The sequence below is a fragment of the Bufo gargarizans genome, chromosome 6 (assembly GCF_014858855.1).
Source record: "Bufo gargarizans isolate SCDJY-AF-19 chromosome 6, ASM1485885v1, whole genome shotgun sequence".
Classification (NCBI taxonomy): Eukaryota; Metazoa; Chordata; class Amphibia; order Anura; family Bufonidae; genus Bufo; species Bufo gargarizans.
This window is the reverse complement of record NC_058085.1, coordinates 90,311,171-90,333,371: the sequence shown is the minus strand read 5'-3', so window position 1 is coordinate 90,333,371 and position 22,201 is coordinate 90,311,171. Positions and strand designations below refer to the sequence as shown.

General features: G+C 43.5%; 1 protein-coding gene across 4 annotated transcripts in view; it reads left to right on the top strand.

The window, feature by feature from the left end:
* Positions 1-22,201, top strand: part of LOC122942310 (agouti-signaling protein-like) — a 285,062-nt gene that overhangs the window by 71,277 nt on the left and 191,584 nt on the right. The window contains exon 1 of one of the 4 annotated variants that reach the window (XM_044299854.1): positions 19,137-19,166. The exons of the other annotated variants lie outside the window; for them this stretch is intronic. The gene's annotated coding sequence lies outside the window, so the exon portion shown is untranslated. Of the gene's footprint in view, positions 1-19,136; positions 19,167-22,201 lie in introns of those variants that run through there. 4 annotated transcript variants of the gene reach the window in all.

Sequence of the window (22,201 nt, the reverse complement as noted above, 5' to 3'; positions counted from 1 at the left end):
AGAACAAGTGATTATGTGGCTGGAGGTATATTAGGCAGTCAGTGGATAACAATTTTACTGCAGTCCTGTGGAGTACAGTACTCAAACATTTGGCATTCACCGGACAGAAAAGAACAAACGATTATGTGGCTTGAGGTATATTAGGCGGTCAGTGAATAACAATTTTACTGCAGGCCAGTGAAGTACAGGCCCCAAATATTAAATATTCACTGTATAGAAAAGAGCAAGTGATTATGTGGCTGGAGGCATATTAGACAGTCAGTGATCAACAATATTACTGTAGGCCAGTGGAGTACAGGCCCCAAAAATTATGCATTCACTGGACAGAAAAGAAAAAGAGATTATGTGGCTGAAGATATATTATGCGGTCAGTAGATAAAATCTTTACTGCAGGCCAGTGGAGTACAGGCTCCAAATATTAGGCATTCACCGGTCAGAAAAGAACAAGTGATTGTGTGGCTGGAGGTATATTTTTAAGTCAGTGGATAGCAATTATACTGTAGGCCAGTGGAGTACAGTTCCCAAACATTAGATATTCACTTGATAGAAAAGAACAAGTGATTATGTGGCTGGAGGTATATTAGACATTCACTGAATAACAATTTTACTGTAGGCCAGTGTAATACAGGCCCCAATAATAATTCATTCATCTGACAGAAAAGAACAAGTGATTATGTGGCTAGAGGTATATTTGGCGGTCAGTGAATAACAATTTTATTGCAGGCCAGTGGAGTACAGTCCCCAAACATTAGGTATTCACTGGATAGAAAAGAACAAGTGATTATGTGGCTGGAGGTATATTAGGCATTCATTGAATAATAATTTTACTGTAGGCCAGTGTATTAAAGGCCCCAAAATGTATGCATTCACCTGACAGAAAAGAACAAGTGATTATGTGGCTGGCGGTATATTAGGCGGTCAGTGGATAACAATTTTACTGTAGGCCAGTGGAGTACAGGCCTCAAAAATGATGTATTCACTGTACAGAAAAGATCAAGTGATTATGTGGCTTGAGGCATATTAGGGGGTAAGTGGATATAATATTTACTGCATTTACAAACATTAGGCATCCACCTTGACAGAAAATAACAAGTAATTATGTGTTTGGAGGTACATTAGGCTGTCACTGAATAACAATTTTACGGTAGGCCAGTGGAGTACAGGCCCCAAAAATTATGCTTTCACCTAATAGAAAAGAACAAGTGTTTATGTGGCTGGAGGTATATTAGGCAGTCAGTGGATAACAATTTTACTGAAGTCCAGTGGAGTATAGGCCCCAAACATTAGGCATTCACCGAACAGAAAAGAACAAGTGATTATTTTGCTGGAGGTGTATTAGGCCGTCAGTGGATAACCTTTTTTTCTGCAGGCCAGTGGAGTACAGGCCCCAAACATTAGGCATTTATTGTGTCATTTTGCCCTGTTTCAGCATGCTCAGCAGATTGGCACCGTTGTCGCACACCACTTTACCAACTTTCAAATTGAGCGGGGTTAGCCTGTGACCTCAGAGCTGAAAGCAGTGCAGGACCGGTGTGGCTCTTGGCTTCCAGGCACAACATCTGCAGCACATCAAATAAGTTCTAGGGAGCTTGCGGGATGCAGCAGAAGTGGCGGTAGCAGTGGAAAAGGAGCAGTCAGCCGAGGTGGATATGGAGAATGGCGTAGGAGGATAAGAAGAATAGGCAGGTCTGCATACAATCCGTGGGGGTAACACCAAATCCACACGGGTGCCACAGGTTACAGTAAAGTTATGCACCTTCCCAGCCCATGTTTGCTAGACCACATGTCTATGGTCAGATGTATCTTGGCACCAACACTGTGTGCCACAGATACATTCACTTGCCGCTGAACATGGTCATATAGCTCTGGGATGCCCTTCTGGGAGAAATATTTCCTTCCGGGGACCTTCCATTGCAGTGTGCCAATGGCCACAAATTTTCTAAAGGCCTCCGAGTCCACCAGTTTATATGGCAGTAGTTGGCGGGCTAGCAGTTCCAACAAGCTACCAGTCAGTCGTTGGGCAATAGGGTTATCCGGCGTCATCAATTTTTTACGCTCGAACATTTGAGCCACGGAAGCCAGCCTTCTGCCAGATGAACACGTTGACGGCAAGGTGGAAGGTGGAGTGGAGGATAAATGGGAGGAGAGAGGAGAAGGAGAAGAGGCAGGATGTGGAACGCCGGGAGTGTGGCTTTGTGGGTTCTGACGGTGTTTGTCCCACTCTCGGTGATGGGAGGCCAGGTGCCTTCTTAAGGCGGTCATCTCTAGGTAAGTGTTGGGCCTACGAGTGTTGGGCCTACCGCGACTTATGGGTTGACAGCAAAGGCTGCAGATGGCAACACTATTGTCAGCAGTTGAAACGCAAAAAAAAACCCACGTGTGCCGGCGTCCTGGGAAAGCAAAATGTGACCGTGCTTGGTGGATGGCTCGCTCCAGATACATTTGCAGTCTGCTTTTTGCCTCCTGTGCACTGCGAGTTCAGCCGGCTTTTCCTCCTTCTCCATCCTATCTGCTGCTCTGTCTCTCCCTCTTAACTGCACACAGCAGAGAGTAAGGAGGATGCAGATTCAGAGGATGTGGATGGGGCAGAAGCAGAAGGCTGAGTGAGCCGCTCAACCAACTCTGGTGCGTCCTTTGACTTAATCGCACGCACCTTCTACAATTTCCCACTTGGGCTCTGGACTGGTTCACCTGTCCGACCCCTACCACCCCTGCGGAATGGCCTGCCTCTTTCAAAATTACCCTGTGCCCAAGTCCCTTTGAGAAGAGCAGTATTTGTGCAAGCAGGTATACCGCAAGCCTCAATAAATATTTGGTGGAAGCAGGTATATTGCACCCCTTAATCAGTATTTTGTAGAAACGGGTATATCCCACCCCTCAATCAGTATTTTGTGGAAGCAGGCATATCAAATCAGTATTTTTTGGAAGCAGTTTTTTCGCACCCCTTAATCAGTATTTTGTGGAACTAGGTAAATAGAACACCTAAATCAATATTTGGTGGAAGCAGGTATATCGCACCCCTCAATCAGTATTTTGCAGAAGCCGGTGTATCGCAGGCCTCAATAAATATTTGGTGGAAGCAGGTATATTGCACCCATTAATCAGTATTTTGTAGAAACGGGTATATCCCACCCCTCAATCAGTATTTTGTGGAAGCAGGTATATCAAACCCTTCAATCAGTATTTTGTGGAAGCAGGAATATCACACCCCTCAATCCATATTTTGTGGAAGCAGGTATATAGAACCACTTAATCAGTATTTTGTAGAAGCAGGTATATTGCATCCCTCAATCAGTATTTTGTGGAAACAGGTATATAGAACACCTGAATGAATATTTGGTGGAAGCGGGTATATCTCACCCCTTAATCAGTAATTTGTGGAAGCAGGTATATAGAACCCCTTAATCAGTATTTTGCATAAACAGGTTATATCGCACTCCTCAATCAGTATTTTGTGAAAACAGGTATATAGAACCCCTGAATCAATATTTGGTGGAAGCAAGTATATTGCACCCCTCAATCAGTATTTTGTGGGAGCAGGTATATCAAACCCCTTAATCAGTATTTTGTGAAAGCAGGTATATCGCACCCCTTAATCAGTATTTTTTTGGGGCAGCAGGTATATCACATCCATTGCAAATAGTTGTTTCAATAACGCTTGTCCCTCTATATACCTGCGGTATCGCAGCAGAACCGCACATAACTGCTGCACAATACAAATGCACTACAATATACTTTCTATGTTAGAAAGTATATTATAGGTATATTACACCCCTCAATCAGTTTTTTGGGGGGCAACAGGTATATCACACCAGTTGCAATTAGTTATTCCAATAACTTGGGAGTTTGTCCCTCTATATAGCTGGGGTATCGCAGCAGAACTGCACGCAACTGCTGCACAATACAAATGAACTATAACATACTTTCTAACATAGTGTATCACACCTATCGATAGCACACCTATACCAATCCTTAAAAGGACTTTTGCAGCCCTATTAGTTAGCGTTTGGTGTCCCTAACTGTCTGTCCCTGCTCCACGAAGCAACCTCTCCCTACACTGGCAAAACATAGAATGTAAAATGGCTGCCCTATCGGGTTCTGTTATAGGGTGGGGGTGTGTCCATGTGCTGAAACGTCTCAATTGGCGGTCCTGCCCCCAGCAGCACTAAATGCACGCTCTGACAAAACGCTGGTGGCAGGGCAGGCCAGCACCTCCAAGGCGTAGAGTGACAGTTTGTGCCACGTGTCCAGCTTGGACACCCAAAAGTTGTAAGGCACACAGGGATCACTGAGGTTGTTGACACGGTCTGCTTCTTACTCCTTCACCATCTTTAAAAAAAAATCCCTCCTTGTGACACTTGGCCACACATCAGGTTTAGGGTGCTGGCAGGGTGTCATAAAACTGTCCAAGGCCTTGGAGAGTGTTGCCCTGCCTCTGCTGGAACTGATGTGTGTTCCCCTCGTCTTCCCTCCTCGGTTGGCCAAGGAACTACGTACTTTGCAGCCAGCGTTGTCCGCTGAAAATTTTCTGGGCAATTTTTCCAGGAGGACTTTCTGGTATTGCACCATTTTGCTCATCCTCTCCACCACAGGAATAAGAGATGAAAAGTTCTCTTTGTAGCGGGGGTTGAGAAGAGTGAACAACCAATAATTGGTGTTGGCCAAAATGCGTACAACGTTAGTGTCACGGGAAAGGCAGCCTAACATGAAGTCAGCCATTTGTGCCAGATTCCCAGCAGACAAGACTTCGCTGTCCTCATGAGGAAGATGACTCTCAATCTCCTCATCCTCATCCTCTTCTTCTACCCATCCACGCTTAACAGATAGAATAAAACTTCCATGGGTACTACCCTCTGTAGCGGAGGCAACCGTCTCCTGCTCCTCCTCCTCATCATCATCATCCAATTCGCGCTAAGATGAATTAAGGGTGGTCTAGCTATCACCATGTGTGCTGTCTTCCCCTATTTCCACCTCTTCCGCATGCAAAGCATCTTTCTTAAATGTGAGCAGCGAGCGTTTGAGTAGACACAGAAGTGGGATGGTTACGCTGTTAATAGCATTATCGCCGCTCAACATCTGTGTTGATGCCTCAAAGTTGCGTAAAACCTCACAGACGTCAGACATCAATGCCCACTCGTCGCTTGTGAAGAACGGAAGCTGACTGGAAAGGCCACGACCATGTTGCCGCTGGTATTCCACTACTGCCCTCTGTTAGTTATAGCGCAAGCAATGTCGCTGTCACCAGTGGGTAATAAAAAATTACACTGAATTAATGTCACTGATATTTAGGATGCACAACCATTATACAGGAGTGTGAGGCAGTGACAAGCCTCAAAGCTGCTAGGGGATATTAATGGCAGGAGTTTCTGTGTCTTCACCGTCAGTCATCAGGTCTGATGCAGCACCGGGTGACACAATCAGTCTGGGATAAGAGCACAGCCCAGACTGTCAGTCAAGGAGAGACAGTCTTGTTGCAACAGAGGCCTGCTGGAGGCTCTGGAAGGGTGGTCTGAGCTGGGCTGGCTGAGGGGCCAGGGGGCTAGGTGTTAGCCTGAGCTTTTGGGGACTCAGCGAGGTCTGGGAATTGACGGTCGCTAGGTCAGTGTCAGGTGGACTTCTGGGCCACTTTGTTACAGCCTGGAAGTGCTGGAGTATTGGCTAGGAAATCCGCATGTTGGTACCGTGTGTGAACGGTGCTATAAGTGAGGTAGAGTTATGTTTAGCTAGAGCCCAGACGGGAAGCTTTTAAATTTGTACTGTTTTGTTGTTGCTGTAAAATAAATCTCACGTTTGGACCTGCAATCCGGCTGTGGCGAAGCTAATTGTGAGAATGACCCCCAAAAAAGAGCTGATCCCTCACAATTGGTGGAGGATGCGGACAATAACAACAGGTTGCTAGGGGCAATGACCTGACGGAAAAGAGCAGGTGCTGCTGAATGTTGCCAAGGATTGCTGTGTTGCTGTGCAGTGATTTAAAGGGCCGGAAGCCTGCTAGTTCGCTGAGCAGGTGCTGTTGGAAAACTGCTGGTGTTAATCTGGACATTTTTTTTTCTGAGGTGCAAGATGTGCAGGGATTCAAAGGGCCAGAAGCACAGTAAAAGAAACTGACCTGTTAAAATGGCTGTGGCTTGGGGGAGCCATTTGGGAGAGATCCTGCGAGATGTTGATTGGGGGACTCCCGGAGTGGGTTACGCTAGACTCCCGCCAACAAGTGTCTCGGGTTAGGCTACTTTCACACTGGAGTATCTGGGTCCACTTGTAAGATCCATTTCAGGGCTCTCACAAGCGGCCCAAAATGGATCAGTTCAGCCCCAATACATTCTGAATGCATAAGGATCCATTCAGAATGCATCAATTTGGCTGCGTTTGGTCTCCGTTGCGTTTTTTAGACAGTCACTAAAACTCAGCTTGCAGCGTTTTGGTGACAGTTTGACTATGCAGAGCCAAATGGGTCCGTCCTGACTTACAATGTAAGTCAATGGGGAAGGTCCTGTTTTTTACTGACACAATATGGGGCAATTGAAAATTGATCTGTCCCCTATTTACTTTCAATGTAAGTCAAGACGGATCCGTTTTGACTTAGACTTTCTTTTTTATGAATAATGCAAACGGATTAGTTATGAACGGATAAAGCATTTGCATTATCGGTGCACATCTGTCTGCGCAGATACAAAACGGATCCGCACCAAACGCAAGTGTGAAAGTAGCCTTAGGCCCAAAGTTTTGGAATTTCTGGAGAGAGGGCCAAAAACAGATACCAAGGTGGCCCTGGCCTTTGTAACAGACTGTGGCTCTGTACAATAGGAGCTCTTGATATGTGAGACCCTGAGGGAGGAATTCATACTGGGCAAAGACTTTCCATTATTTTGGCAGCTATGGAGCAGAGAGAGTGCTTCAAGTTCTGAGGTTGGCGTTCCAGAGACAAAGATGTATGCTGTTGCCAAGGGCAACCGTCGGGAAGACAAGATGGAGAACAGTGCGGTTTTCCGGAGTTCCTATATTACCTGCGACTGTGCAGAGTCCAAAAGGGTATGGCTGAATTGACCCTCCAGGAAAAGTCGGGACTCCAGGCCATGCTGTTTCCGGTGGCAATGGTTGCAGTAAGGAGTCTGCTGGTGTTCGGGATACCAGGAACCAAGAGAAGGCTGGTGATCTTGGTAGAGATGTCCTGGGAATATCATTGTCTCCTGAATCCACGACGTCAGGCGGTAAGACTGTTCCTGTTAATAGTTTTGTGGCAGTTCCAGTGACCGTGAGCCAGCCGCAGTGGAAACTGGCTGGGTCAGTGACTAAAAAAATAACAAGGCGAGAAAACGTCTCAGAAGTGTATGACATTGGGAAAAAAGCAGTGTCTAAACAGGCGGGTAAGCCTGTTGCAGTTATTCCCTCGCAGTAGCCTGCAGGGGAGAAGGTTTCTGGGTAGCCCAAAGAGCCTGTGATCAAAGCTAGATTTGGGGTGGTGAAAGTCAAAGATCCCATGCTAGCCCGGGTAAGAGGTAGCATGATGGCCGCCCCAGAGACTGATAGAATGCTAAATGTTCGGGACAATTATGTGGATAATACAGACTATCAGATGGTTCTCACTGAGGGAGAGTCTCCGGTGAGAACTGGGACTTGTGAACCTGATGTTACAAATACGCTCATACATGAGGGAATAGTGGGCCGTAATTTCCCCTTATGCTTGGAGGTTTTAAGTAATGGAGACCCTTCTGCTGAGAGTGACAACTCCTGCAGAACCTGTACCTGTCCCTTTTAAATGATAATGTGAAGGAGCTGTATATTGAGATCAAGGGTGCAGATAAGATGCAAAGTGAAAGTGTCAATGTGGATTTTGGCAATGTGGCAATGTGGATTTTTGTAAAAGATGCGAACTTGATGTTAAGGTGCTCGTACATGAGGCGAAGTGGGGAAACATTTCTGCAGCTAGTGGTGAAACTCCTGCTGAAGTGGTTTCTAGCCCTTTAAATTAAGTGACCATTAGAAACAATGGTGCTGATAAAATGCAAAATGAAAATGTGATGTCTTGTGAAATAAGTGATGATGATGACATGCCTTTTCCATTACAGGATGTAGTCGGGGAAATAGCGCCCCCTGGAGGAAAAATTATAAAAAAGGCAGAAGGGTTGATAAATATTGTGAGCACAGAGTGAAGCAATCCTACTCTGGTGAACGTGCAAGAAAGGGTGGCAGTCCTAGAGGTTGTACCACACATACCAGAGGTGGATATGCAGTCTCCACAGTGTTCTATGATCAATAAAGTAATGTCCCAGGTAGGGATTAACTTGTCAGTGCCCCTAGAGGTCAGCTTTAACAATGACACGAGCGGCATAGGTGACTTATGCGCCACGACCATTAGCAACTCCCAGAAGGAAGCTACCAGGTCGAAGTCTTGCGAACTTGAGGTGGTTACTAGTAGCGACCAGATGACAGTTGTATCTGACATGATAAGAGTTAAGTGGGGAGACTTCAGTCTAATATCTGAGACCCATACCCAGGCCGTGGTAAATGACCTGACATGTCGGTACAGCTGCAAGCAGGAAGATGATTCCTTCCTCTCTATACAGTCCCTAGCTCTGATAAAGAAAAGACTAGCTGTCTTCAGAGTCAACGAAGAAGGCTGCAGAGGGGTCAAAGGGAGGAGACACTGGAAAAAATGAGTGAGATGAAGGGTCTACGGCCTGATATCCAGGTGAAGAGCAAAGGTGCCAAAGAAATACAGAAAACTGCGGTAGACTCTGATAAAATGCTTGAAGGGACTCTGGGTGGAACCCCCACAGGGTCCCCAAAAAAGAATGGTGATACTCCTATATCTGCTGCCGCAGAACCCAGCGAGGGGCAGTTGGACCGGGCGGCCCAGGAGCTTCCAACAAACTAGTGTGAAAAATGAAGAAAAAACTGAAAAAGTTTGACAGGCCACGGGCTGAAAAGAAATACATCTTGTCCTAATGTGCCGAAGAACATGACCAAGCGAAGGCGGGTGCTCGGGAAAAAGAGACCAAGGCCCTCTCCTTGGCTAGAACCTTTGAAGAAGCGCAAGAAGAGCGAGATTATTATTATTATTATTTATTATTTAAGCGCCATTCATTCCATAGCGCTGTACATATGATAAGCGGTGCACATACATAACAGACAATTGTACTAATCATAAACAAGATGAGTTACAAACTGGTACAGAAGGAGAGAGGGCCCTGCCCGTGAGGGCTTACAATCTACATGGTATGGGAGAAGGACACAGTAGGTGCGGGTTGAGTTGGTCATGGCGGTATAGAGGCAGCAGGGTGATTGGTTGTAGGCTTGTCTGAAGAGGTGGGTTTTCAGGTTTCTTTTGTAGGATTCCACTGTAGGTGAGAGTCTGATATGTTGGGGTAGCGAGCTCCAGAGTATGGGGGATGCACGGGAGAAATCTTGGAGTCGATTGTGGGAAGAGGCGATAAGAGGAGAGGAGAGAAGGAGGTCTTGTGAGGATCGGAGAGTGCGTGTGGGGATGTATCGGGAAAGTAGCTCAGAGATGTAGGGAGGGGACAGGTTATGGACGGCCTTGTATGTGTTTGTCAGTACTTTGAAGTGGATTCGTTGGGCAATGGGGAGCCAGTGAAGGGATTGGCAGAGGGGAGAGGCAGAGGAGTAATAAGGTGAGAGGTGGATTAGTCGGGCAGCGGAGTTGAGGATAGATTGGAGGGGTGCGAGGGTGCTAGATGGAAGGCCACAGAGGAGAATGTTGCAGTAGTCTAGGCGGGAGATAATGAGGGCATGTACGAGCATTTTCGCAGATTCAAAGTTAAGGAAAGCACGGATGCGGGAGATGTTTTTGAGTTGGAGGCGGCAGGTGGTGGAAAGGGCTTGGATGTGCGGTCGGAAGGAAAGGGCAGAATCTAAGGTCACTCCAAGGCAGCGGGCTTTTTTGACTGGGGATAATGTGCAGCCATTGATCGTGATAGATAGGTCTGTTGGGGGGGTTGAACAAGATGGGGGAAAGATTATGAATTCTGTCTTATCCATGTTAAGTTTAAGAAAGCGAGAGGCGAAGAAGGATGATATAGAAGATAGACATTGTGGGATTCTTGATAGTAAGGTGGTGATGTCTGGACCAGAAAGGTAGATTTGTGTGTCATCAGCATAGGAGTGATACTGAAAGCCATGGGACTCTATGATCTGTCCCAGGCCAAAAGTGTAGATTGAGAAGAGCAGAGGTCCTAGAACAGAGCCTTGCGGGACACCAACAGAGAGGGCATGAGACGAGAAGGTGGTGCGGGAGTGGGAGATGCTAAACGTCCGGTCTGTGAGGTATGATGTGATCCAGGAGAGAGCCAGGTCAGTGATGCCAAGAGATGAGAGAGTTTGCAACAGAAGGGTGTGGTCAACAGTGTCGAAGGCAGAGGACAGGTCAAGGAGAAGGAGGACAGAGTATTGTTTCTTGGTTTTGGCTGTCAGTAGGTCATTGGTGACTTTGGTAAGGGCAGTCTCGGTCGAGTGGTGGGTTCGGAAGCCGGATTGTAGGCGGTCAAAGAGGGAGCAAGAGGAGAGGTGGGAGGACAGTTCAGAATGGACATGTTGTTCAAGTAGCTTTGAGGCATATGGAAGAAGTGATATGGGGCGATAACTGGACAAGGAAGATGGGTCAAGTGAAGGCTTTTTGAGGATGGGTGTAATGGTAGCATGTTTAAAAGCAGAGGGGAAGACACCAGAGTTTAGTGATAGATTGAAGAGATGAGTTAGGGCTGGGATAAACACTGGGGTGAGGTTAGGGATGAGGTGGGATGGGATCGGGTCAAGTGCACAGGTGGTGAGATGTGATCTGGAGAGTAGAGTGGAGAGTTTTTCTTCTGTAATGGTGGAGAAGCGGGTTTTAGGGGGAGAGGACCGAGCAGATGTGTAGAGGGTCTGTGGGGACTGTGTAGTAAAGCTTTCTCTGATGTGGACTATCTTTTGTTTGAAATATTTGGCAAAGTCCTCAGCTGAGAAGAGAGGAGAGGGTGGGGGCACTGGGGGGCGGAGAAGGGAGTTAAAAGTGCTAAAAAGTCTTTTAGGGCTGTGTGACAGGGAAGATATGAGAGATGAGAAGTAGGCCTGTTTTGCATCAGCGAGTGAGGATTTGAATATGAGAAGGGATTGCTTGTATGCAGTGAGATGATCTATAGAAGGGGATTTTTTCCATTGTCGCTCAGCAGCCCTGGAAGCTTGTCTGAGTTTCTTGGTCAGGTTGGTGTGCCAGGGTTGTCTGTTGATTTTCCGGATTTTGTTATGTGTGAGGGGGGCAACAGTGTCCAGAGCTGTACTTATTGTGGTGTTGTATAGGGTGGTAGCAGCTTCTGGGTCTTGGAGGCAACAGATGGTAGAGAGTGAGAGAAGAGAGTCAGAAAGCAAGCGAAGGTCGAGATGTTTAAGGTTCCTGTGTAGTAAATGAGATGAGTTTGAAAGGCTGAACAAGCAACTCAGAGCAGAGATGGAGGATCTTATGAGCTCAAAGGATGATGTCGGGAAGAACGTATATGAACTGAAGTCTAAGCCAGAGGATTTAAGAGGGCAAGTATATGATGTCAGAGGATTTAAGAGGGCAAGTATATGATGCCGGGTCAAATAAAACCAAGGCTGAAGAAGTTAAGGCCGAGGTGTTGGAGGACTTGAAGTCCTCCGTTGCCACAGTGACCTAAGGAGCGTCTACCGAAGCGGAAAAACCCACTACAAAAGCTGAGGTCTCTGAAACTGCCGCCAAAGTGAAAGAAGTAAGAAGTGAACAGGAGGCATGTAAAAGAAGCGAGCAGGGATAATTCTGCTCTGCTGAAGGAGCCCCTCAAGGCAAAGGAGAAAGGGTCGGCACACGACCATGACTGGGAACAGTTTAGTCAAGAGCTGCAGCAGTCCAAGAAAGGACATGAGGAGCGTGTGCAGAAGCCAGAAAATCTAAAAAGAGAGCCTGCCTGTCGTATAAAAACATCCTCTGAGAGAAGTTCCAGAAACCGAATGCCAAATGTGGAGAGGAAAAGAAAAAAGAAAAGAGACACCACGGGTGCGAAAGGGCATCACCCTCGCTCGTGAAAGAGAGTACCTGCTCATGAGATGGGCAAGAAAATCCCGTAGGTCTTACCGGCTCTGTATTAAACTCATGAGGGTGACAAACCAAGCACTGTTTTCCTGGGTTTGGCAGAATAAGGGGAAGACTGTATGCCAGGTCGATGCCGGTTCACTTGTATCTGGATTTGATGCTAGTGTTCACTCCTATGGGCTTGAACAAAGGGGGAGGGGGGTATGTGAGGCAGTGACAGGCCTCATAGCTGCTATGCTAGGGGAGATTCATGGCAGGAGTTTCTGTGTCTTCCCCATCAGTCTTCAGGTCTGAGGCAGCATCAGGTGACACAATCAGTTTTGGATAAGAGCCCAGCCCAGACTGTCAGTCAAGGAGAGACAGTCTTGGTGCAACAGAGGCCCTCTGGAGGCTCTGGAAGGGTGGACTTAGCCGGGCTGGTTGAGGGGCCACGGGGCTAAGTGTTAGAGACGGTCGCTAGGTCAGAGTCAGGCGGACTTCTGGGCCACAATCCCCCAAAAGTACTGGACTTTGTTACAGCCTGGAAGTGCTGGAGTATTGGCTAAGAAAGCCGCATGTTGGTACCGTGTGTGAACGTTGCTATAAGTGAGGTAGGGTTTGTACTGTTTTGTTGTTGCTGTAAAATAAATCTCACGTTTGGACCTTCAATCTTCCTTTGGCGAAGCTAATTGTGAGAATGACTCCCGAAAAAGAGCTGATCCCTCACAAGGAGGCATAGCGCAAGTAATGTCACTGTCACCAGCGGCTAATAAAACATTACACTGAATTATTGTCACTGATATTTAGGACGTGCAAATGTTATATAGGAGATGTAGCACAGGTAATGTAACTGTCCCCGGCGGACAGAGTCTACGGAAAAAGTTCACTGAATGTCACAGATATTTTTAAGCTGCGCACATGTTACACAGGAGATGTAGCACAGATAATGTCGCTGTTGCCAGCGGTGAAAAAAATTACACAGAATGTCACTAATATTTTGGATGCGCTAACGTTATACTGGAGATGTAGCGCAGGTAATGTCGCTGCAAAAAAAAATTAGAATGAATGTCACTGATATTTCAGACACGCAATTGTTATATAGGAGATGTAGTGCAGGTAATGTAACTGTCAGCAGCAGACACCGTCTACAGAAAAAGTACACTGGATGTCACTGATATTTTTAGGCTGTGCACACGTTACACAGGAGATGTAGCGCAGATAATGTTGCTGTTTGCAGCGACCAAACAATTGCAAGCTATTTAGTGCAGGTTGCGCTAAAAATATATATTGCTGCCAGATAAATCAATAGTCCTTAAAAGGACTTTTGGGTCTCTAACAAGTTTTTTCAATAAAATATTACTATTTCCCTCCCTACACTATCTGCCCCTTCTTCAGCACAGCTCTCCCTGACTGAGACTTAGCCGAACACCCGATGACGCTTTCCGGCCAGCCAATCACTGTCATGCCAGTAGCCAACATGGCTATGGCATTACTGTGAATGGCAGTACCTACCTGCACGCTTATTGCCTGCATAGCAGCCAACAAACGTGTGGGGAGGAGACTCTAGCATTGCGCTCGAGCACACGCAGTGTTTGACCGATCACCGCGGTGTGCCGAGCATAGCGATACTCGAGCCGAACTGGTGTTCACCCGAGCATGCTCGCCCAACACTAATAGTAAGTGATGAACAAAGAGATGGACAAATTAATTCTAAATGAAACAAAATGGTTATAAAGTTTCTGAAAAACTTACAATGAATCCTAATGTTTGAGGATTTGTCCTACACAAAATGGGGACCACTAATTTACAGATGAAAAGACAGAGAAGAAGTCATCTGCCACAAAATGGATCATTTTTAGACTGTTTTATTTTTATTAAAAAAATCTGACAATGCATTGTAGCTTAAACAAGCCTATTTTTTTTTACCTTTAGCTTACAGTCCATTCACCCATGCCATATATTTTTCTGTCACTTCGACATTCCTAATGCTGTCTGAAAGGATTACAAATCAATAGTGGTTTTTATTATACATTAATGCTACCTTACTCTGGTTCACTTGCACGAAATGGGTAGAATGCTGACTGATGAATCAGATGTTTAGCATTTGTGGAAAGAGTTCATGAATTTCTCATCCAGGTGGTTCTGTTCCACACTGCCCAGAGGTCTACCTCTTTGTTGTATTAGAGGAGAATGTATGGCAACAGCATATTACAATCTTTCTGCTTGAATCATTATTCCTGGCTCATAAGGATAAAGCCCTGCAATGGATGGATAGCCAGGCTCCATCACTAAATTTGTGAAGCACCTTAGTCAACACCGTGGTAACTGTTTTGTTTTTAAGGGCAGAGGTTGTCCTGATAAATTTTTCAAACTGTGGGGACTCTGGTGTTCAACACCTTCCACATCATGTGCCACTAATTCTTAGTCAACCTCTTTAAACACCCTTGCAAGGTAATTACTACATGTTTTTTTGTAATGATGGGGAATTTGTGAGCTCTGTTATCTTACCAATAGAGATGAGATGAGCGAAGTTTTAAAAATTTCGAATCGGCAACTTTGTCGAAATTAGCTAAGAAATTTAATTCATTATGTATTAATTTGCCATTAATCACTATAAATCAGGTATACCCAGGCCACTCTGCCTTATGGTACAGCCACACAGAAGTAAAGCCAGCAAAAGATGAGGATGGTCATCATCAAGACCTGGTCCCCCTAAGGAGTGCAGTATGGATGGTATTTTTTGGCATGCTGGCAGCGGCATAATAAAGGCTTCCATCTTATTGGTATTGAATTACATTTACAGCTGATGTAAGAATTAATAAAACTGACACAGCATAAGTCTCCCTTACTCTCTCTGCACTCTCCCTGCAGTCTCCCTGCAGTCTCCATTCACTCTCCATACAATCTCCTGCATTCCCCCTCTCCAATATTCTTCTATTAATCATTTTTAGCAGCACAGTCCTTACCACATGAGCACTTGCCATGTCTCTCTCTATGCTCAGCTCACAGGACAATGGCAGAGACTGTGCTGGATGAGGGTTTTATAGGGCTGTGACATCACAAAGGATGGCTGGCTGCACAGCATTATGGGTGATCTTGTGTTGCCGGGCTTCTTACTTTCACTTTGTAACAGTTGCAGTCACCGTTTTAGAAAAACCTAATTCGTTACCACACGGCCATGTAGATTTAACTATGTTCTTTTTGTGTTTTATTCATTTTTCAATAACCCAAGTAAAAAAGAAAAATAATAATAAAAAAAAAAGCTTGCAAGGGGTTAAATTCAGTCCTAGGAGACCTCAGATTGTCATACGACTTTTTAGGACAATTAGGGCACTTTCAATTTAGACAAAATTTATTCAGACTGAATTGAATCTGACAGCCAATTTGACAAATCGGATCCCAAAAAATTTGGGGAAATGTGCGCCTCTCTGGTTCTAATACTAACGTAAGCTCTTCAGATAATTAGTCAACTATAAAATTTACCAGGGTGGATATTTTTTATCGCCATTGTCATCCATGCACTGTATATTAGGAAAAGAGGCTGCAGACGATAAGGGAGTGGAGAATGACCAGGATCAGGCTCAGACTGGCCCACAGGGATACAGGTGAATCCCTTGGTGGGCCCCTGAGCAAGGTGGGCCCTTGTGTCCCACTACCTGCAAAAGTGGCACATAACACAGTAGACTTACTGCACTACATACATATACTCAGTGTACAGCACCTTAACCAGCTCATGTTCATATAAAAAACTTGATAGATTTTTAATAAACTCCCCAGTTTGTTATTATACACACAATCAGAGCTCAGATGACTTCTAGGTATAGAGGAAAGCTAGCCAGTGTCCTATTTTTCCCAGGACCTACCTTCTAAAAGTAGCTGCAGGGACGCCCGCATTCAATCATCTGGTAGCATCTTGCTGCTGTGTGAGCAGGTAATATTTGAATGTATCTGTACGGTGGGCCCCAAAAAATAAATTTTACCGATGGGCCCTAGGCACCCCAGTCCGACACTGACAAGGATAGAAGACAGATGAACACATTATCATCCCTTTTTAATAAAGCACAATAGAGTGGCCGTCATTCTGTTCTTAAAGGGCTAATAGTATTTAAGGAATGCAGCAAACCCAGAGTAAATGAGACATATATGTACTGCATACATGAGATGTAGCTGTAACGGCAAAGTTAATTCTTTACATGAAAGCATAGAAAAAGGAATATGTGAGAGATCTGAAGTTGAAAAGTGTAACTCTGGTCAGTTGAGATACCCAATAATTAAAAACAGACTTCTTATTGGATTTAATAATCACAAGGTGAAAGAACAGTTGCTACGAGAACATGATCTAGCACTACCAAACGCCATAAGAATCTGTCAAGCAGCTAAGCATATATGCAGAACTTAGATCACGTAAGTTGAGTTATTACTATACATCTTTGAAAATACAGAATGCCAAAACCTGTAAGTCAGTTTTCATGAAATGCAAATTGTATGACAAAAAAATCATGATATGCACTCGCATGTGCCTATACTTGATAATCTGTGCAAAACAATAGTATTACCTCCGCAGTAAACATATTGTATGAGTTTACACTAGAAAAAAAAATAGTATTATAAAAAGGACACCAGTGAAGAATTTTAGATAAAAATCTATGCTATGAATATTCATATCTGAAACTACAGATAAATATTAAGATATGCAAGAAATACTCAACTTTCTTAGGTGGAAGAACATGAAAAGTCGATAGCAAATGCAGTGGATGAAACACAAGCTATTGTATATCGAGTGAAAGATGACACTGTATTCCTGGATGTTTAAATATTACGATTATCTGTATTTCAAAAACAGATGTGAGTAGTAAAAACCAAAAAGAATTGATGGTATTTGATGTGAACTGTGAATTATTTGGTCATTGTGCAGAAAAATGTGTGTGGATTTCAAAGTGGAAAATCACAATAGGTTTTCTTTACTCCAATACATTATCTTTAGAAATTTGATCTTGAATCAGATTATAAAGTTGTTTCATGCTTTAAACAGATTTTGGTAAGATGTAGTGCTGGGGGATGGTCTATTTGAATTGTAAGTAGGCAAAATGGGTTCTTTTTTTTAATTTCTGTTCTGTCTAGAGATAGGGGAACCACTCAAGATTCATTTTGGTTCAGGTTTGCCGAATTTCTCAAAGTTTAGTTTGGACACTAAGCTAATTATCCCGCAGCTGACTTTCATTTAATAAGGAAGACCGCACTGTATAGTCCTTATTCATTGTTAATGGCCACGTGGCACCATTTAAACAGGGGCTGCTGCTGGTATGTGGGGGGGGGGGACAATATGCAAACAATTGTTGTTCTTGTCTGCAATCTTTTGCAGGTTATTTGACAGTAAACCCTGAATAATAATCAGCTCTGGCATACCTACTTCTACAACCCCCAGAGCTCTCCTGCACTACAGGTGGGAACCCTTCTTCTGCCATCTGCTTTTCCTCCCTTTCCATATTATCTAATATCAATGAGAATATGTCATCAGGAACATCCATCTTCTCCTCTCTCTGCATCTTGCTGACCTTTCTAAAACATGGAGACTTTGAAGGATGATTTGGAAGAAGTAAAGCCAGCAAAAGATTAGCGTGGTCATAATTAACACCGGGCCCCCTAGGGGGTGCAGACTGGATGGTATTGGTTGGCACTCTAGCACCGGAATAATAAAGGCTTTCATCTTATTGGTATTGAATGACATTTACGGTTGATGTAGGAATAAGTAAATGTTGGAATAAATAAATAAAACTGATACAGAATAAGTCTCCCTGCACTCTCTTCAATATTCTTCTATTAATCATTTTCAGCAACACTGTCCCTAGCATATGAGCACTTGCCCTGTCTCTCCCTATGCTCAACTCACAGGACAATGGCATAGACCATGCGGGATGAGGGTTTTATAGGGCTATGAAATCACAAAGAATTGCTATTTGTGGATTGGCTGGCTGCACAGCATTATGGGTGATCTCATGTTCCCGGGCTTCTTACTTTCACTGTAACACTTGCAGCTGCCATTTTAGGAAAACCTGATTCGTTATCACAAAGCACGAGGAAATTTGGATTCGTTGTGAATCAAAGTTTTCCTAAACTTCAGACAGAATTCTGCTTCGAATGCTACACTTCGCTCAACGCTACTTACTAACATATTGGAAATATTGTGTGGTTTTGGTAATGTGATGTGCTTATTACCTGCTACATATACTTTTGGCATTACTATCTATATATAGTACGTTCAGCCTGCATATCTAGCAAATTTCATTTTTGTTACACTTTCTGTTCAGGGGGCCAGTGGTTTCTATACACGGCCATGTAGATTTGACTACGGTATGTTCTTTTTGTGTTTTATTTATTCTTCAATAACCCGAGTTGAGAAAAAAATTAAAAGCTAGCAGCGAAGGGTTAAATACAGTCCTAGGAGATCTCAGATTGTCATACGACTTTTTAGGACAATTGGGGAACTTTAAATGTAGACAAAATTTATTCGGACTGAATTAAATCTGACAGCCAGTTTGTCCAAATCGGATGAAAAATACATTTTCGAAAATGTACTCTCTAATTCTAATACTAATATCAGGTAATTAGTCAACAATTAATTTTACCAGGATAGACATTTTTATATATCCATTGTCATCCATCCACTGTATATTAGGAAAAGAGGCTGTAGATGATAAGGGAGTGGAGAATGACAAGGATAGAAGATAGATGAACACATTCTCATCCATTAAGTAGCTGTCAGTGGCTAATGATGAGAAGGAAAATAAAATAAAAAATATGAGTACTTGCCTAACAAATTGAATATTAATAGTATTTAAGGAATGCAGTACACCAAGAGTAAATGAGACATATGTACTGTATACATGAGATTTATGTGTAACGGAAGAGTTAATTCTTTACATGCAAGCACAGAAGAAGGAATATGTGAGAGATCTCAAGTTGAAAAGTGAAACTCTGGTCAGTTAAAACACCCAATGATTAAAAACAGACTTCTTATTGGATTTAATGATCACAAGGTGAAAAAACAGTTGCAACGAGAACAATAGATTACCTAACACTACCCAACACCATGAGAATCTGTCAAGCAGCTAAACATATTTGCAGAGCTTAAAGAATAGATCACGTAAGTAGAGTTACTATACATCTTTGAAAATACAAAATGACAAAACCTGTAAATTGATTTACATGAAATGCAATCTTTGACAAGAAAAATCTATATATACACTTCGCGTGTGCCTATACTTAATAATCTGTGCAAAATAATAGTTCTACCTCCACAGTAAACATACTGTAGGAGTTTACACTAGAGAAAAAAAATTGTATTATAAAAAGGACATCAGTGAAGAATTTAAGATAAAAATCTATGCTATGAATATTCATATCTGAAACCACAGATAAATATTAAGATGTGCAAGAAGTACTCAGCTTTCTTAGGTGGAAGAACATGAAAAGTCGATACCAAATGCAGTGCATGAAACACAAGCTATTGTATATCGAGTGAATGCTGAGCATCAGACACTGTAACATAGTAACATAGTACATAAGGCCGAAAAAAGACATTTGTCCATCCAGTTCGGCCTGTCATCCTGCAAGTTTATCCAGAGGAAGGCAAAAAAAAAAAAACCTGTGAGGTAGAAGCCAATTTTCCCCACTTTAGGGGAATAAAAAATTATTTCCCAACTCCAATCAGGCAATCAGACTAACTCCATGGATCAACGACCGCTCTCTAGTAGCTATAGCCTGTAATATTATTACGCTCCAGAAATACGTCCAGGCCCCTCTTGAATTCCTTTATTGTACTCACCATCACCACCTCCTCAGGCAGAGAGTTCCATAGTATTCGTAGATGTTTAAATATTATGATTATCTGTTTTTCAAAAACAGATGTGAGTAGTAAAAACCAAAAAGAATTGATGGTGTTTGATATGAACTGTGAATTATTTGGTCATTGTGCAGAAAAATGTGTGTGGATTTCAAAGAGGAAAATCACAATAGGCTTTCTTTACTCCAGCACATTATCTTTAGAAATTTGATCTTGAATCAGATGCTGTAAAAAGGTAATAATTATTAGTATTTTGTGTTAATATTAATTCATATTCTTAAATAGGCGTAAGTCGTCTAGTGATGACTCCCCCTATTTATATTCTAAATACTAACTAACTTGTTGCACTTACTTTAAACTGAACTACGTGTGAATTACTACTACGGCGCCGACTACTACAATAAATGACTATACGCTGTACTATGAATAATAACGTATTTATTACATAATAACAAGTCTACAGTCTATTGCTATAACTATATATTTATATCAATGGACATATAAATTTATATACTAATAGTTGAACACAGTAATATATTAACAACACTACAATACATCTAACTACACTAAACACAATACAATATCTTACACAATTACACCCCAAACTCTAACTAAAAATGTATTTACTCACACAAGTTAAGTACCCACCTGGCTACACACTGTCACTATGGGGAAAACAAGGGGTTAAATGCAATCAGGATTTGCAGGAGTGGTCCTGCAAGGGTTAATGCAGAGTTGGTGGCAAGTGCGTTGGTTAATAATCAGGGCAATGCATTAATATTGTAGGGGTTAATGCAATGCCAGGAATTGTAGAGGTTAATATATATATATATCCATGATGAAACTGTGGCAGCACTCCCTTGAGAACTTGTATAGGATGTAGGGTGCCCGCGATAGTCCCTCGACTCAGGACAGCAAACAGCAAAGAAAGGTTCGCAGCACTCCTTGAACGATAAAATGTGCTCTTTTATTCACACATATCAAATGACAAAGTTTCGGTTCTCTCACAGAACCTTTCTCAAGTCAGGTGAAACATAAAGTGCAATAGTGCCAATATAAATACATAGTAAGGTTGTTACCAATCAATTCATCAACCAATACAAAAATGGTACACTACCCTTTTGTGGAAATATAACAATTCACTCCTCTGTGACTCATATCCATGTAAACAGACTAGCAAGCCCATTATACATATGCCATAGTGCTATAACCGTGCTATATAGCCATAGTGTATGTTAAAGTGCCAATAATAATAAAGTGCAAAGTGCATTAAAATTCCTAATTTCTATACCTTGCTGGGGGTATATATATATATATATATATAGTAAGCTGAATAGATGGCTGGCGTCTTGTCTCGTGTAGGTCCGCGGTACCTCTGCGCGTCTCGTCCTCGCCACCAGACATCTGAGAAGCTCTGACAGATGCCTTTCAGAACCTCCTCTTTGAGCTTCCTTTGTTTTGGTTTCAGTTCCTCATCTCGTTAGCCTCTCTCAGCTGTCATGTAGTTGTACTGATTGCATCCCTTTAAATTCCTCCCTATAGTGTGGTTTATATTACTTCCTGGAGTGTGTGTGCATGCTGATCCTACTTCCCAGTCTTCTACAAGATAAGTGTTGTGCATTCATTTGTGTTTTTCTGTTTGCTGGATCCCAGGTGACCCTGACTCCCTCCGTATCTAGTGTAGGGAGCCGGTGGTCGTGTCCCCTCACTATTATAGGGAGTTCAGGTGTTATACAGTCGAGGTACGAGGATATGCGATCATCTACCATTGGGATTTTCGCATAGGCTGAGCAGTCAGGGAGAGTGCCAGGTCTGATGCAGGGGTCTCCCTTTTTGTTCCTTAGTTTTGGATCCAGTGAGTCGTATATTCATTTTGTGTTGTCTTGTTGCCAGATGGTCTTTGTTCTTTTCAAGGTTTAATTTTGTTGTCACGTTCCGCCCTGGGGTTAAGAATGTGAAGGCAGATGCCCTGTCACATTGTTTTCCGGGAGGTGGGAATTTTTTAAGACCCGGGTCCCATTTTGGCTGAAGGTGTGGTGTTCTCTGCTCTTTTTCCTGATTGGAGGCAGAGGTGCAGGTAGCCCAGTCAGAGGCTCCTGATCTTTGTCCTCCTGGGAGGTTGTTTGTGCCTCTCGCTTTAAGTCACAAGATTTTTAAGGAACACCACGATACGGTCCTTGCTGGGCACCCGGGGGCAAGAGCCTCAGTGGATCTCATCGCTCAGAGATTCTGGTGGCCGTCGCTTCGTAAATCGGTTGAGGGTTTTGTGGCAGCCTGCGAGACCTGCGCTCGTGCCAAAGTCCCTCATTCACGGCCATCAGGTCCTCTCCTTCCCT